This window comes from Cebus imitator, unplaced genomic scaffold (assembly GCF_001604975.1).
Source record: "Cebus imitator isolate Cc_AM_T3 unplaced genomic scaffold, Cebus_imitator-1.0 Scaffold130, whole genome shotgun sequence".
Lineage (NCBI taxonomy): Eukaryota > Metazoa > Chordata > Mammalia > Primates > Cebidae > Cebus > Cebus imitator.
The window spans coordinates 3055582-3070306 of record NW_016107445.1 but is presented as its reverse complement, the minus strand read 5'-3'; positions in this window follow the sequence as shown (position 1 = coordinate 3070306).

Below are 14725 nucleotides of genomic sequence, written 5' to 3'. Positions count from 1 at the left end.
TTTTTTTTTTTTTGTAAACTTGTTTAAGTTTTTTGTTATTTTGGACGTTAGTCCTTTGTCAGATGAGTAGCTTGCAAAAAATTTTTCCCACTCTGTTGGCTGTTGGTTCATTCTAATGATTGTTTCTTTTGCAGTGCAGAAGGTTTTAAGTTTAACTAGATCTCATTTGTCTATTTTGGCTTCTGTTGCCATTGCTTTTGGTGTTTTAGTCATGAAGTCCTTGCCTATGCCTATGTCCTGAATGGTATTGCCTAGATTTTCTTCTAGGGTTTTTATAGTGTTAGGTCTTATGTTTAAATCTTTAATCTTTTTGGAGTTAATTTTTGTATAAGGTGTAAGGAAGGGGTCCAATTTCAGCTTTCTGTAATATGGCTATCCAGTTTTCCCAACACTATTTATTAAACAGAGAATCCTTTTCTCATTGCTTGTTTTTGTCCAGTTTGTCAAAGATCAGGTGGCTGTAGATGTGTGGCATTATTTCCGAGGCCTCTGTTCTGTTCCATTGGTCTATATCTCTGTTTTGGTACCAGTACCATGCTGTTTTGATTACTGTAGGCTTTTAGCATAATTTGAAGTCAGGTGGCATGATGCCTCCAGCTTTGTTCTTTTTGCCTAGGATTGTCTTGGCTGTGTGGGCTCTTTTTTGGTTCCATATGAAGCTTAAGGTTGTTTTCTCCAGTTCTGTGAAGAAGGTCAATGGTAACTTGATGGTGATAGCATTGAATCTATAAATTACTTTGGGCAGTATAGCCATTTTCACAATATTGATTCTTCCTAACCATGAGCATGGAATGTTTTTCCATCTGTTTGTATCTTTTCTTATTTCCTTGAGTAGTAGTTTGTAGTTCTCCTGGAAGAGGTCCTTCATGTCCTTTGTTAGTTGTATTCCTAGGTATTTTATTCTCTTTGTAGCAATTGTGAATGGGAGTTTGCTCATGATTTGGCTGTTTGTCTGTTATTGATGTATAGGAATGCTTGTGACTTTTGCACATTGATTTTATATCCTGAGACTTTGCTCAAGTTGCTTGTCAGCTTAAGGAGATTTTGGGCTGAGGCGATGGGGTCCTCTAAATATACAATCATGTCATCTCCAAATAAAGACAGTTTGACTTCCTCTTTTCCTGGTTGAATACCCTTTATTTCTTTTTCTTTCCTGATTGCTCTGGCTAGAACTTTCAATACTATGTCGAATAGGAATGGTTAGAGAGGAAACCCTTGTCTAATGCCAGTTTTCAAAGGGAATGCTTCCAGTTTTTGTCCCTTAAGTATCATATTGGCTGTGGGTTGTTGTAAATAGCTTTTATTACTTTGAGATACGTACCATTGATATCTAGTTTATTGAGAGATTTTAGCATAAAGGGCTGTTGAATTTTGTTGAAGGCCTTCTGTGCATCTATTGAGATAATCATGTGGTTTTTGTCTTTGGTTCTGTTTATGTGATGGAATACGTTTATAGATTCTTGTATGTTGAACCAGTCTTCCATCCCTGGGATGAAGCTAACTTCATCGTGATGGATAAGCTTTTTGATATGCTGTTGTATTCAGTTTGCCAGTATTTTACTGAAGTTTTTGCAATGATGTTCATCATGGATATTGGCCTGAAATTTTCTTTTTTAGTTGTGTCTTTGCCAGGTTTTGATATCAGAATGATGGTGGTCTCATAAAATGAGTTAGGGAGAATTCCCTCTTTTTGTATTGTTTGGAATAGTTTCAGAAGGAATGGTAACATCTCCTGTAAGTAAGTCTGGTAGAATTTGGCTGTGAACACATCTGGACCTTGACTTTTTTTGGTTGGTAGGCTATTAATTACTACCTCAATGTCAGACCATGTTATTCAACTCAGGGATTCAACTTCTTCCTGGTTTCATCTTGAGAGGGTGTAGGTGTCTAGGAAGTTATCCATTTCTTCTAGATTTACCGGTTTATGTGCATAGATTTGTTTCTACTAATGTCTGATGGTAGTTTATATTTCTGTGGAATTGGTGGTGATATCCCCTTCATCATTTTTTATTGCATCTATTAGATTCTTCTCTCTTTTCTTTTTTATTTGTCTGGCTAGTGGTCTATTTATTTTGTTGATCTTTTCAAAAAACCAGCTTCTGGATTTTTTTGATTTTTTGAAGGCTTTTTTTATGTCTCTCCTTCAGTTCTCCTCTGATCTTAGTTATTTCTTATCTTCTGCTAGCTTTTGAATTTGTTTGATCTTGCTCTTCTAGTTCTTTTAATTGTGATGATAGGGTGTCAATTTTAGGTATTTCCTCTCTTCTCATGTGGGTGTTTAGTGCTATAAATTTCCTCTGGACCATGCTTTAACTGTGTCCCAGAGATTCTGGTACGTTGTGTCTTCATTCTTACTGGTTTTGGAGAACATCTTTGCTTCTGCCTCGATTTCATTATTTATCCAGTAGTCATTCAGCAGGTTATTCAGTTTATATGTAGTTGTGCAGTTTTGAGTGAGTTTCTTAATCCTGAGTTCTAATTTGATTGCACTGTGGTCTGAGAGACTGTTTGTTATGATTTCTGTTCTTTTGCATTTGCTGAGGAGTGATTTACTTCTAATTATGCGGTCAATTTTAGAGTAAGTGTGATGTGGTGCTGAGAAGAATATATATTCTGTGGATTTGGAGTGGAGAGTTCTTTAGATGTCTGTTAGGCCTGCTTTGTCTAGATCTGAATTCAAGTCCTGTATATCATTGTTAATTTTGTCTTGTTGATCTGTCTAATATTGAGAGTGGAGTGTTAAAGTCTCCCACTATTATGTATGGGAGTTTAAGTCTCTTTGTAGGTTTTTAAGAACTTGCTTTATGTATCTGAGTGATCCTTTATTGGGTGCATACATATTTAGGAAAGTTAGCTCTTCTTGTTGCATTGATCCTTTTACCATTATGTAATGGCCTACTTTCTTTCTTTTGATCTTTATTGGCTTAAAGTCTCTTTTATCAGACTAGGATTGCAACCCCTCATGTTTATTTATTTATTTATTTATTTTATTTTTATTATTTTTATTTTTTTATTTTCCGTTTCCTTGGTAAATCTTCCTCCATCCCTTTTTTGAGTCTATGTGTGTTTTTGTACGTGAGATGGGTCTCCTGAATACAGCACACCAATGGGTCTTGACTTTTTATCCAATTTGCCAGTCTATATCTTTTGATTGGGGCATTTAGCCCGCTTTCATTTAAGGTTAATATTGTTATGTGTGGATTTGATCCTGCCATTTTGATACTAGCTGGTTGTTTTGCCTGTTAGTTGATACAGTTCCTTCATTGTTTCAATGTTCTTTACCATTTGGTACGTTTTTGCAGTGGCTGCTACTGGTTGTCCCTTTCCATGCTTAGTGGTTCCTTCAGGATCTCTTGTAAGGCAGGCCTGGTGGTGATGAAATCTCTCAGCAATTGCTTGTCTGTAAAGGATTTTATTTCTCCTTCACTTATGAAGCTTAGTTTGGCTGGATATGAAATTCTGGGTTGAAAGTTCTTTTCTTTAAGGATGTTGACCCCACTTTCTTCTGGCTTGCAGGGTTTCTGCTGAGAGATCTGCTGTGATTCCTATGGGCTTCCTTGTGTGGATAACCCAACCTTTCTCTCTTTCTGCTCTTAGCATTTTTTTCTTCATTTCAGCCCTGGTGAATCTGATGATTATGTTCCCTGGGGTTGCAGTTCTTGAGGAATATCTTTGTGGTGTTCTCTGTATTTCCTGGGTTTGAATGTTGTCCTACCTTGCTCGGTTGGGGAAGTTCTCCTGGATAATATCCTGAGGAGTGTTTTCCAGCTTGGATTCATTTTCTCCATCACATTCAGGTACACCTGTCAAACATAGATTAGATCTTTTTACATAATCCCATATTTCTTGGAGGGTTTGTTCATTTCTTTTCTTTCTTTTTTCTCTAGTCTTGCCTTCTTGTTTTATTTCATTGAGTTAATCTTCAGTCTGATATTTTTTCTTCTGCTTGATCAATTCAGCTATTGAAAATTGTGTTTGCTTTCTGAAGTTCTTGTGCTGTGTTTTTCAGCTCCATCAAGTCATTTATCTTCTTCTCTGAGCTGGTTATTCTAGTTAGCATTTCGTCTAACCTTTTTTCAAGGTTCTTAGTTTCTTTCATTGTTCCTTTAGCTCAGAGAAGTTTGTTATTACCCACCTTCTGAAGCCTGCTTCTGTCAATTCCTCAAACTCATTCTCCATCCAGTTTTGTTTCCTTACTGGTGAGGAGTTGTAATCCCTTGGAGGAGGAGAGGCATTCTGGTTTTTGGTGATTTCATCCTTTTTGCCTTGGTTTCTTTCCATCTTCATGGATTTATCTACCTTTTATCTTTGAAGTTGGTGACTTTCAGATGTGGTCTATGAGTGGCCATCCTTTCTGTTGTTTTGTTTACACAGGTAAGGTTAGAACTGCCTCAGTAATGGTGGACTGTCTGGGTAATGGTGGATGCCCTTTCCCCCACTGAGCTTGATGGTCCTATGTTGAGCTCAAACTGCTGCTGCAAAACTCTCAAGCCAGTGGGGTTCAGTTTGCTGGTCTTTGTTGGGGTGGAAACTGCCAAGCCAGATCACTTGGTTCCCTGCCTTCAGCCCCCTTTTTTTCAGGGTACTGGGCAGCTCTGTCCCACAGGCCTTCCGGGTGCCAGATAAAACAGCCATCCAGATTTGTGCTGGAAACCTGCAGCACTGGCTGAAACAGCTGCCAAGTTCTGTGCTGGAAACCCATGATGCTTGTTGGCCTGGTGGGAATCTCCTGGTCTGTGAGCTGTAAAGACTGTGGAAAAAGTGCAGCATCTGAACTGGAGTGCTGAAGTGGCTGGAAATGTCCCCAATGTCCTCCATTGTGTGTGTGTGTGGGTTCCTCCAGTTTGTTGCATTTCCCGTGTGAGGCAGTGCCCCACATTGCCTCCTTGTGCCCTCTTTGGCTATAGCGACCCTCTAACCAGCCCCAGTCCTGTTGAGTTCAACCTGGTACCTCAGTTGGAAATGCGGAGATCACTCGCCTTCTGTGATACTCTCCCTGGGAATTTCGCTCCAGAGCTGTTCCTATTCAGCCATCTTGGAAAATGATTTTTGTCACATTTTCTTTATCCAGCCTATTATTGATGGACATTTGGGTTGGTTCCAAGACTTTGCTATGGTGAATAATGCTCAAATAAACACACATGTGCCTGTGTTTTTATAGTAGAAGGATTTATAATCCTTTGGGTATATATACCCAGTAATGGGATTACAGGTCAAATGATATTTCTGGTTCTAGATCCTTGAGGAATCGCCACACTGTCTTCCACAATGACTGAACTAATTTACACTCCCACCAACAATGTAAAAGCATTCCTATTTCTCCACATCCTCTCCAGCATCTGTTGTTTTCTGACTTTATAGTGATTGCCATTCTAACTGGCATGACATGGTATCTCATTGTGGTTTTGATTTGCATTTTTGTAATGATCAGTGATAATGAGCTTTTTTCAGATGTTTGTTGGCCACATAAATGTTTGCTTTTAAGAATTGTCTGTTCATATCCTTCACCCATTTTTTGATGGCGTTGTTTGTTTTTCTCTTGTAAATTTGTTTAAGTTCTTTGTAGATTCTGGATATTAGCCCTTTGTCAGATGGGTAGATTGCAAAAATTTTCTCCCATTCTGTAAGTTGCCTGTTCACTCTGATGATAGTTTCTTTTGCTGTGCAGAAGCTCTTTAGCTTAATTACATCCCATTTGTCTATTTTGGCTTTTGTTGCCATTAGTTTTGATGTTTTAGTCATGAAATCTTTGCCCATGCCTATGTCCTGATTGGTACTGCCTAGGTTTTCTTCTATGGTTTTTATGATTTTAGGTCTTATGTTTCTTTAATCTGTCTTGAGTTGATTTTTGTATAAGGTGTAAGGAAGTGGTCCAGTTTCAGTTTTCTGCATACGGCTAGCCGTTTTTCCAACACCATTTATAAAATGGGGAATCATTTCCCCATTGCTTGTTTTGATCAGTTTTGTCAAAGATCAGATGATTGTAGATGTCTAGTGTTATTTCTGAGTTCTCTGTTATGGTCCATTGGTCTGTATGTTTGGTACAGTCCCATGCTGTTTTGGTTACTGTAGCCTTGTAGTATAGTTTGAAGTTATATAGCATGCACATCTCCAGCTTTGTTCTTTTTGCTTAGGGTTGTCTTGGCTATATGGGCTCTTTTTTTGGTTACACATGAATTTTAAAATAGTTTTTTCTAATTCTGTGAAAAAAATCAATGGTAGCTTGCTGGGAATAGCATTGAATCTATTAATTACTTTGGACGGTATGGCCATTTTCACGATATTGATTCTTCCTATCCATGAGCCAGGAATGTTTTTCCATTTGTTTGTGTCCTCTCTTATTTCCTCGAGCAGTGTTTTGCAGTTCTCTTTGATGAGGTCCTTCATGTCCCCTGTAAGATGAATTCCCAGGTATTTTATTCTCTTTGTAGCAATTGTGAATGGGAGTTCACTCATGATTTGGCTTTCTGTCTATTATTGGTGTATAGGAATGCTTGTGATTTTTGCACATTGATTCTGTATCCTAAGACTTCACTGAAGTTACTTATCAGCTTAAGGAGATTTTGGGATGAGATGATGGGGTCTTCTAAATATATAATCATGTCATCTGCAGAGACAATTTGACTCATCTCTTTGTATTTGAATACACTTTATTTTTTTCTCTTGCCTGATTGCTCTGGCCAGAACTTCCAATACTCTGTTGTGTAGGAGTGGTGAGAGAGGGCATCTTTGTCTTGTGCCGGTTTTCAAAGGAAGTGCTTCCAGCTTTTGCCCATTGAGTATGATATTGGCTGTGGGTTTGTCATAAATGCCCTTTATTATTTTGAGATACCTTCCAACAATACCTGGTTGGTTGAGAGTTTTTAGCATGAAGGGGTGTTGAATTTTATTGAAGGCCTTTCTGCCTCTATTGAGATAATTGTGGTTTTGTCATTGGGTGTTTATGTGATAGATTATATTTATTGATTTGGGTAGCCAGAAGAATCACTGAGTCAACTTGGAAGCCAGCATGTTTCTAGATAATATTAAAATAGATATGCAACTTTGGGGAAAGATAGAATGTAGGGAATGGCTCACCCTTGATATATTAATCAGCATTTTGGATTCATGATTCATTTAATGTATGCTTAAAATAATCATATTATTAATAGCTGTTATAGTTTTAATGCATGTGCCTTTCCAAAATTCACATGTTGGAACTTAACCCTCAACGTGATGATATTAAGAGGTAGGCCCCTTGAGAGACAATTAAAGAGATTAATGCCATATAAAAGAGGTTCAGGGAGCTGCCTTCCTCCTTTTCACCTTTCCATTTCTTCTGCCCTGTGAGGACAAAGTGATCAAGGCAGCATCTTTGAAGCAGAGATTGGGCCCATATCACACACGGAATCTGCTGGCACCCTGATATTGGACTTTAAAGCTTCCAGAAATGTGAGAAATAGATTTTTATTTTTTTATGAATTACTGAGTCTCAGATGTTTTGATAAAGCAGCACTAATGGACTAAGACAATGGCAGAGGAACTTCTCTATGTATCTAGCTGGCATTGACTTTCTAGGAATATTTAAAGGTAGACTTGAGCCCAGATTTGTTTTTCCAATGTTCTGCTCTGATTTTAAAGTGAGACATGGCTTAGGACAGCTAAAATTCATAGAAAAGAAAGGGTCATTTGCAAGATATTGTGCCCCATTAGTTGTCACTCAGTGGTTGTTATCATTTACTTATCACTCAAATTCCTTTAATTACATTTCCATTTGACCACATGGGCATTAAGGACAAAACCCATTTTAGTGCATACAATTTTCTAATTAGCCACAAAAGTCTTAGTAGGGTGCTTTCTCAATATGTAAGGCACATTCAATTTTTTAAATTATGTGTTTTGAGGCATTTTTACCTACATCTTACAAATTGAAGCAAAAGAATATGGAAAATAGAACAGTGAGGGCCTTTTATTTTGTCTTTTGAATATGGGAATAGAATGGGCATTTGAAGAATTATAATGAATAAAATAAATTTTAAAAGTTTAAATTTCATTTCACAGGGCTTAAAATATAAATGTTGATCAAATCACGGTAATTTACATGCCCATCACCTCAAACATTTGTCATTTTTTATTTTGGGAACATTCAAAGTTCTCTTCAATTTGAAAATGTATAATGATTTATTCGCTATAGTCAGCATAGAGTGCTGTAGACCACTAGAACTTACTAATTCCACCCAGCTTTAATTTTGAACCTATTAACTAAGCTCTCCCTACCTTCCTACCCTTTGCAGCCTCTAGCAACTGCCATTCTTCTCTCCACCACTATGTGATAAAATTTTAGCTTCCACATATGAGTAAGAACATGTGGTATTCATCTTTCCATGCCTGACTTATTTCCCTTAACATAATGTCTTCCAATCTCATCTGTTTTGCCAAGAATGACAGAATTTTGTTCTTTTTATGGCAGAATATTATTTTGACCTAAAAGTGAATGAAATACTGGTATACAGCACAATGTGGATGAACCTCCCGAATATTATACTAATAAAGGAAGTTATACATAAAATATCCCATATTATATGATTGTGCTAAGAACTAATTTGCTCAATGAGCTATACCCTAGTGGACTAACAAGAAGAAATGAAAGAAAAGCCATAATTTTATACCCACTAGGATGAATATAATAACAAAAGGTGTGGGGGATAACAAGTGTTGATGAAAATGTGGAAAAATTAGAATCCTCATATATTGCTGGTAGAAATGGTTCAGTTTCTGTAGAAAACAATTTCATGGTTCCTCAAAAAGTTAAAAATAGAGTTACCATAAAACTCTGCAATTTCATCCCTAGGTACAAACCGAAAAGCATTTTGAAAACAAGTATTCAAACAAGTACATGTACGCACCTGTGTATAGCAGAATAAGCCATAATAGTCAAAAGGTGAAAACAGCCCAAATTTTCATCAACAGATGAATAGATAAACAAATTGTGGCACTGCATATACATACAAAGCAATATTATTTTGATATAAAAGTGAATGTAATACTGATGTATCCACACTGTGGATGAACCTCCCAAATACTATGCTAATGAAGGGAATTAGATACAAAATGTCTCAGATTACATGATTCCATCCATAAAATACTCAGAATAGATAAACCCATATAGACATTGTGGACCAGTGTTATCTCATCAATAGGGGAAGTGGGGAATGAGAAGAAAATGCTTAATGGGTAAGAGGTTACTTTGCAGTGATAGAAATGCTTTGGAACTGAAGTTAGTTGCAGAGTATTGTGTGGTACTAAATGCACTGAATTATTCTCTCTAAAATGGTTTGTTTTGTGCTTATGTGAATTTCACCTTACCATTTATTTTTTTAAAATATTGATATTTTATTTATGTATTTATGCAAATGAGTTTAAGAAGTGGGGTGGTAGCACATAGAATTTCAAATTTGGATAAGATTCTCAAACTTAATTTTAAGAGTAAGTTGATTTCTTTTATAACTACTAATTTTTTAATTATAGGAACTATGAATTTAGAATTTGAAAGTATGGCTAAACTGCTCTAAATATGAACAGTAATACCAAAGGCATTTTGTTTTGATAATAATAACAATAATAATAATAAACGTCTGGATAATGCATCTTCAAAGCTCCACTTCCATTAACAATGACCAAAACAATAACATGCTCAATACCCTAAATCTGCTTTAGATTGCTTTGGAAAGGGCTTTGAGTTTTCACTTTCCTTTTAAGAATTGCTGTTGAATTGCTAGACTAAAATCCAAGTGATGTTTTTCTATAAAAGGAACAACTGTCTTGCTGTTTATTTCTAAATTTACTTTATATACAGTCTTAGAAACAACATATCTTACCCTAATCTGCCAACGCCTTCATTATACAGCTATCACCATAATAACCCTCAAGGAATGATTTAAATTCATAATTATAAAGACTCAAAGAATGATTAGAACAATGTTTTCCTTCTCTCTCATTTCCCCTTGTTAATTTTCTAGCCTGCAATCCTCCTTTCTTTTAATGTTCGCTGTTGGGGCCCAATAATGCCCCCTGGTAGAAGCAGGATGAGGAGTTTACTCATGCTGAAGAAGGATGAATGTTTCTTCATAGCAGTGGGATACACAAGCATATTGAATTGATTGCTGACTTGCTTTCCCCATTTCTTTTTAAAATTTGTTGTTTAAAAACCTGTAGTGACAAATATTAATTCTGGCTTTTTGGAAAATATCAACAGCTATTTTCAGAGTTTGTCTGTAGAGCAATAGTGAGTGGGCATACTTTATGCTATTTCACATATCTTCCATTTATGTAATTGGATATAATTGCACATTTTGTTTTTATGAACATGTAAGTTCATTGACATTTTATTCCAGAGATTGAATTTGAAACAGTGAATTGTGTATGTGTGTGCTTCCCCCGCCGCCACTACTGGTCCTACATGACTAGGGAGAAACTTTTGACTCTGGAAGATTGGAAAATAAATTAAGGTGCAAATAAGGATGCAATTAAGGAGGAGATGTAAATACATTATAGAGATAGGCTCAACTCACACTAAAGAAAATTGAGATTTTAAAGTGGTTAAGATGAGAAAATATAAGCTATTAAATAAATGCATTTTGAAAAGTTAGCTATTGATTTCTATCAAAATAATGTTAACCCCCCCACTTAACCCTATACCAAAAATTGAAGATGCTCAAATATTTTAAATATAGAAATATCTTAAATATAGTGTTTGATTGGACTATGAGAAAATAGGTTTATGATGAGAGACATATAGGTTTTCTACTTAAGTTTTAGGACTATCAAGGAAAATGACAGATTTGGCAATATAAAATTTTAAATCAATGTAGTGAAATATAAAAGATGAAATATAAGATGCAGGTTGGGAATGCATATCTGTAGAATATTTATTAAATAAATAATCATCCATTCTATATGAATTCCTTTGGAAATCTGTACAAAAATCCCAAAACAATTTAAGAGCAAAGCAGGCAGAACATGTTAATAAGAAACTTATGGTAGGCCACATAAATGACCAAGGAGTACCTGAAAAATGCTCAGTTTTATATATATATATATTCCATCATGGAACAAAAACTTGTTAATTTGCAAAAGATATTTATAGTATGACCTTTTTTTAAAAAAAAAAAAGAAGTCCGTATGATGGCATGTATAAAATATGTGCTAACTGCACAGAGAAAAGGCCTGGGTGGTTGTTCAAATATTATATCTGATGAACAGAAAAGAATGTACTGGGGAATAGTGAAGCTGACATTTAAAGTTTACCTCGTATACTCTGAGATTGTTTGATGTTAATGGAATTTTAATAATTTTAAATATGATCAGAGGAATGGAGAAAAGCAAGAGATATGTTGGAGTTTTACTTGTATTTGATTTTTAAACTCAGATTTAAAATTTTTCAGAAATTAGATGTTCTAGGACAAACGCTCCTAAACATTTAGTTGGCCTTAATAGCTACAGCAATTAAAATGAAGTCACTTTTCAAATTACCTTTCGATGACATTACCAAATGAAATAAGATGAATTTATTCTAACAAAACTTTAAGGCACGTCCTTTGCATATGTGTTTCTAAGAGAGGCCTCAAAGTTGCAAGGTGTCTAAATCAGAATGGCCATAAGGGAATATGGACCCACACATCTTCGGAAGTGTTGGAGAAATTATAAAAACCAAACAGAAATTATTCACCTTGTGAAAAAGTAATCTATAAGTGTTACAGATTTCCTTGGATCTTGAAAATAACTTTATTGCATTTCACCTTGTCTCAACTTGTAACTCACAACACTTTTTTTTTTTTCTAATCTTATGAAAACCACTCTAATGTTAAAGCAAATCTTTGACATCTGTACTTGGTTTTCATTTGCGTGTTTATGCTAGCAAGTAGACTGTAATAAGGGATTTGTCATTTTGGCTGTTCTTTCTAGCCTTTTGGATGAAATAGCATATATTCAAAATAATTTTTATAGAAATAATTTAATTATACACGTTATAAAATGTGCTTTCCTAACATTATATGAACAGGGACTTTAAATCTTTTTTTAATAATTTATAGTTGTTTTAAAATGAGTGTTTAAAATGTATGTTTAATGTTTGCCTTTTATTTTCTTTATAATTAGTTGATTGCTATTTTTTCCAAACTCTAAACTACTGAATTTCACAACAAAAATATAACAATCTTTGAAACTTATAGACAGTACTATGTGTGTCTCAGCAGAATAGAAATGTATTTGAATATATTATAAATTCTCTACTGAAAAGGCCAATTAAATAAAACATTTACACATTTATTTATACTGTTTTCTTCATACGTTTATCTTGGTGAATCAGAATAATTAAGAGAAAAATTGATTTATTACAGAGAGCAATCCCAAGGTGATACTGATTTTTTTTTTTTTTTTTTACTGGTACAAAAGACAAGTAGGCATGATACTATTCTTTTATCAGTTCCTTGGGCATATTGTCATGTGTTTTGTAGATGGAATAGTTTGTTAAAACATGGAAATTGTAGCTAGGGATATCCTCCTCATTCTCACTTTTCACTCTTTTTGTTTTTCTTAATCTGTAGAACTCTTATTCAAAAACTTTAGAAAATTCTAAATTTGATACTGTTACTAAAGATTTTCCCCAATTTTAAAGGAAATGTTCCTTTATGCACTTAAAAGTTATAATGTATGAGAATCTGGTTTGGGCAGAATTGTAGGCATTTGACATCCCTTTAGTCTTTGTGAATCTTTCTAGAATAATATGAATGCAATAATGTTTCTGATAATGCTCCTATCAATCTACTATAGATGTTATTTTATAGCAGATTATATTTAGTTTATCTATTGTAATTATAGCTTATCTAGATGGTTGCACTGTGCTGTTGTGAGTTTCTTCCTGTGCTATTCCAGCTGTCTTCCTGAATTTCTGAAATATTAATAACTGGCATTTGATATTAGGTAATCTACATGAAAAAACACATTGTATGAATTGCACGATTTTCAGTCCTGCCGTGTTATGCCACTCAACCTATATGGTTATGGCCTGCTTTTCTGAATTAAAGAGTAAGTGCAAAGTGGTTATAAGGTCATTTTGTAAATAAGATACAAGGCATTGGTAATGTGCACATTCTGACTTCAATGTCTTTCAGTAAACTTGTAGCCACATTCACAGAAAATTTGTTGAGTTGGTCTTCTTACCAAATACTTTCTTTCAGGCTCCAGTTTGATGATTAGCTATTACTTATGCCTTAGAAAAACGTGTGTAAAACAAACAGTGACAGAAGAAACTATATTGCGGTATGTTTTTAAAAAAAAGTTAATAAAGTCAAAGTAAGGAATATTACATATGTGGCGTTTTGTGTGATTAGGAAATAGTCCCATTGGGACTTCGAAACTTTAACAAGAAAAAAAACAAAGCTTTTCAAAATACTCTGTATTTATATTGCTTTTCAAAGTCTAATGAAACATTTTACACATTATATAGTATACTCTTTAAGGGAATTACAGAAATGGCTACTTTTCTAAAAAAAAGATATTCTACTAAAAATAGATATTAAAAGTGATTTCAGGTGGTGTGGGACTCCTGGCTGGGCAGATAGATCTGACCAGATAGTATTAGATGAAAATATAGTTGATACTAAGAATACATTTTAACACATTAGGAGTTTGTATATGCTAGGTTGCTCCATATGGATAGATTTATATTATAAAGTTTAGGAAGAATTACCAATTGTAGTAAGGTAAACTACACTTTGGAAATATTAAAAAATTTCAAAATTTTAGTCCAAGTTCATTAAATGATTCCTTCACCTTTTCTAGTACCCTATACTAATAATGACAAAGGGGGCAATCATTTGTTTTGCCAGTGACTGGGGCCTTGAAACAGTTGAGTCCATACTAATGAGCTAGGTATCTTATTTCTCTAACCATGGAAGGAAAAACATATATAGAGGATAAATTTATTCTTGTTATAATCACTTCTCAATTAGCCCAGCTTTATTTTCTGCATAGTTAATGAGTTAACGTCAACTCAAAACTGTTTTTATTACTTAGCCACTAATGTGGTCATCATTTTCCAATCTCAAACATGTTTTCACCTCACCTTGAAATATAAATATTATTATATGTAATATAAATATATCAAGCATATTAGGTGCATTAGTGACTAAGGAAGTTTTTTTTTTCTTTTTTTTTTTTAACAAGTAAACTTAAAAGTGTTTTTATGGCAGATTGTGTTTTTGTAAGTGCGCATAGAACTTATATGCCTTGAGCACATGTGTTTCCTTTCTCCTAAACTATATGAAGTCTGCAACATCATCCTAAAGAGTTTTCATTAAGCCAAAATTAATCTGAATTTTGACTTTTCTCTCTATGACTTTGACCCTTATAGCACAATTGACTTCAACAGTGGTTTCAAGATAAACTTACAGTGTTAAAACCCTTCTTGATGTGGACCCTGTCAAATCTCTTGAAGTTTCTCAGGGCTCCTGTGCTTTCTCCTGCCCTTCACACTTTGAATATTATACTTCCTGTGTCTGGATTATCCTTTTCATATGGTTAACTCTTACTTATCTTTTAATACTCTGCTTTTAACATTATATTAATTAATTCCACAACTACTTTAAATTGATCTTCTGTGGGAGGTGACAGCAGGCTTCTTCCAAAGCACTGAGTTATATGTTCCTATGATTTAAGGGAAGGGCCATATCTTTTCCTTTTTGAG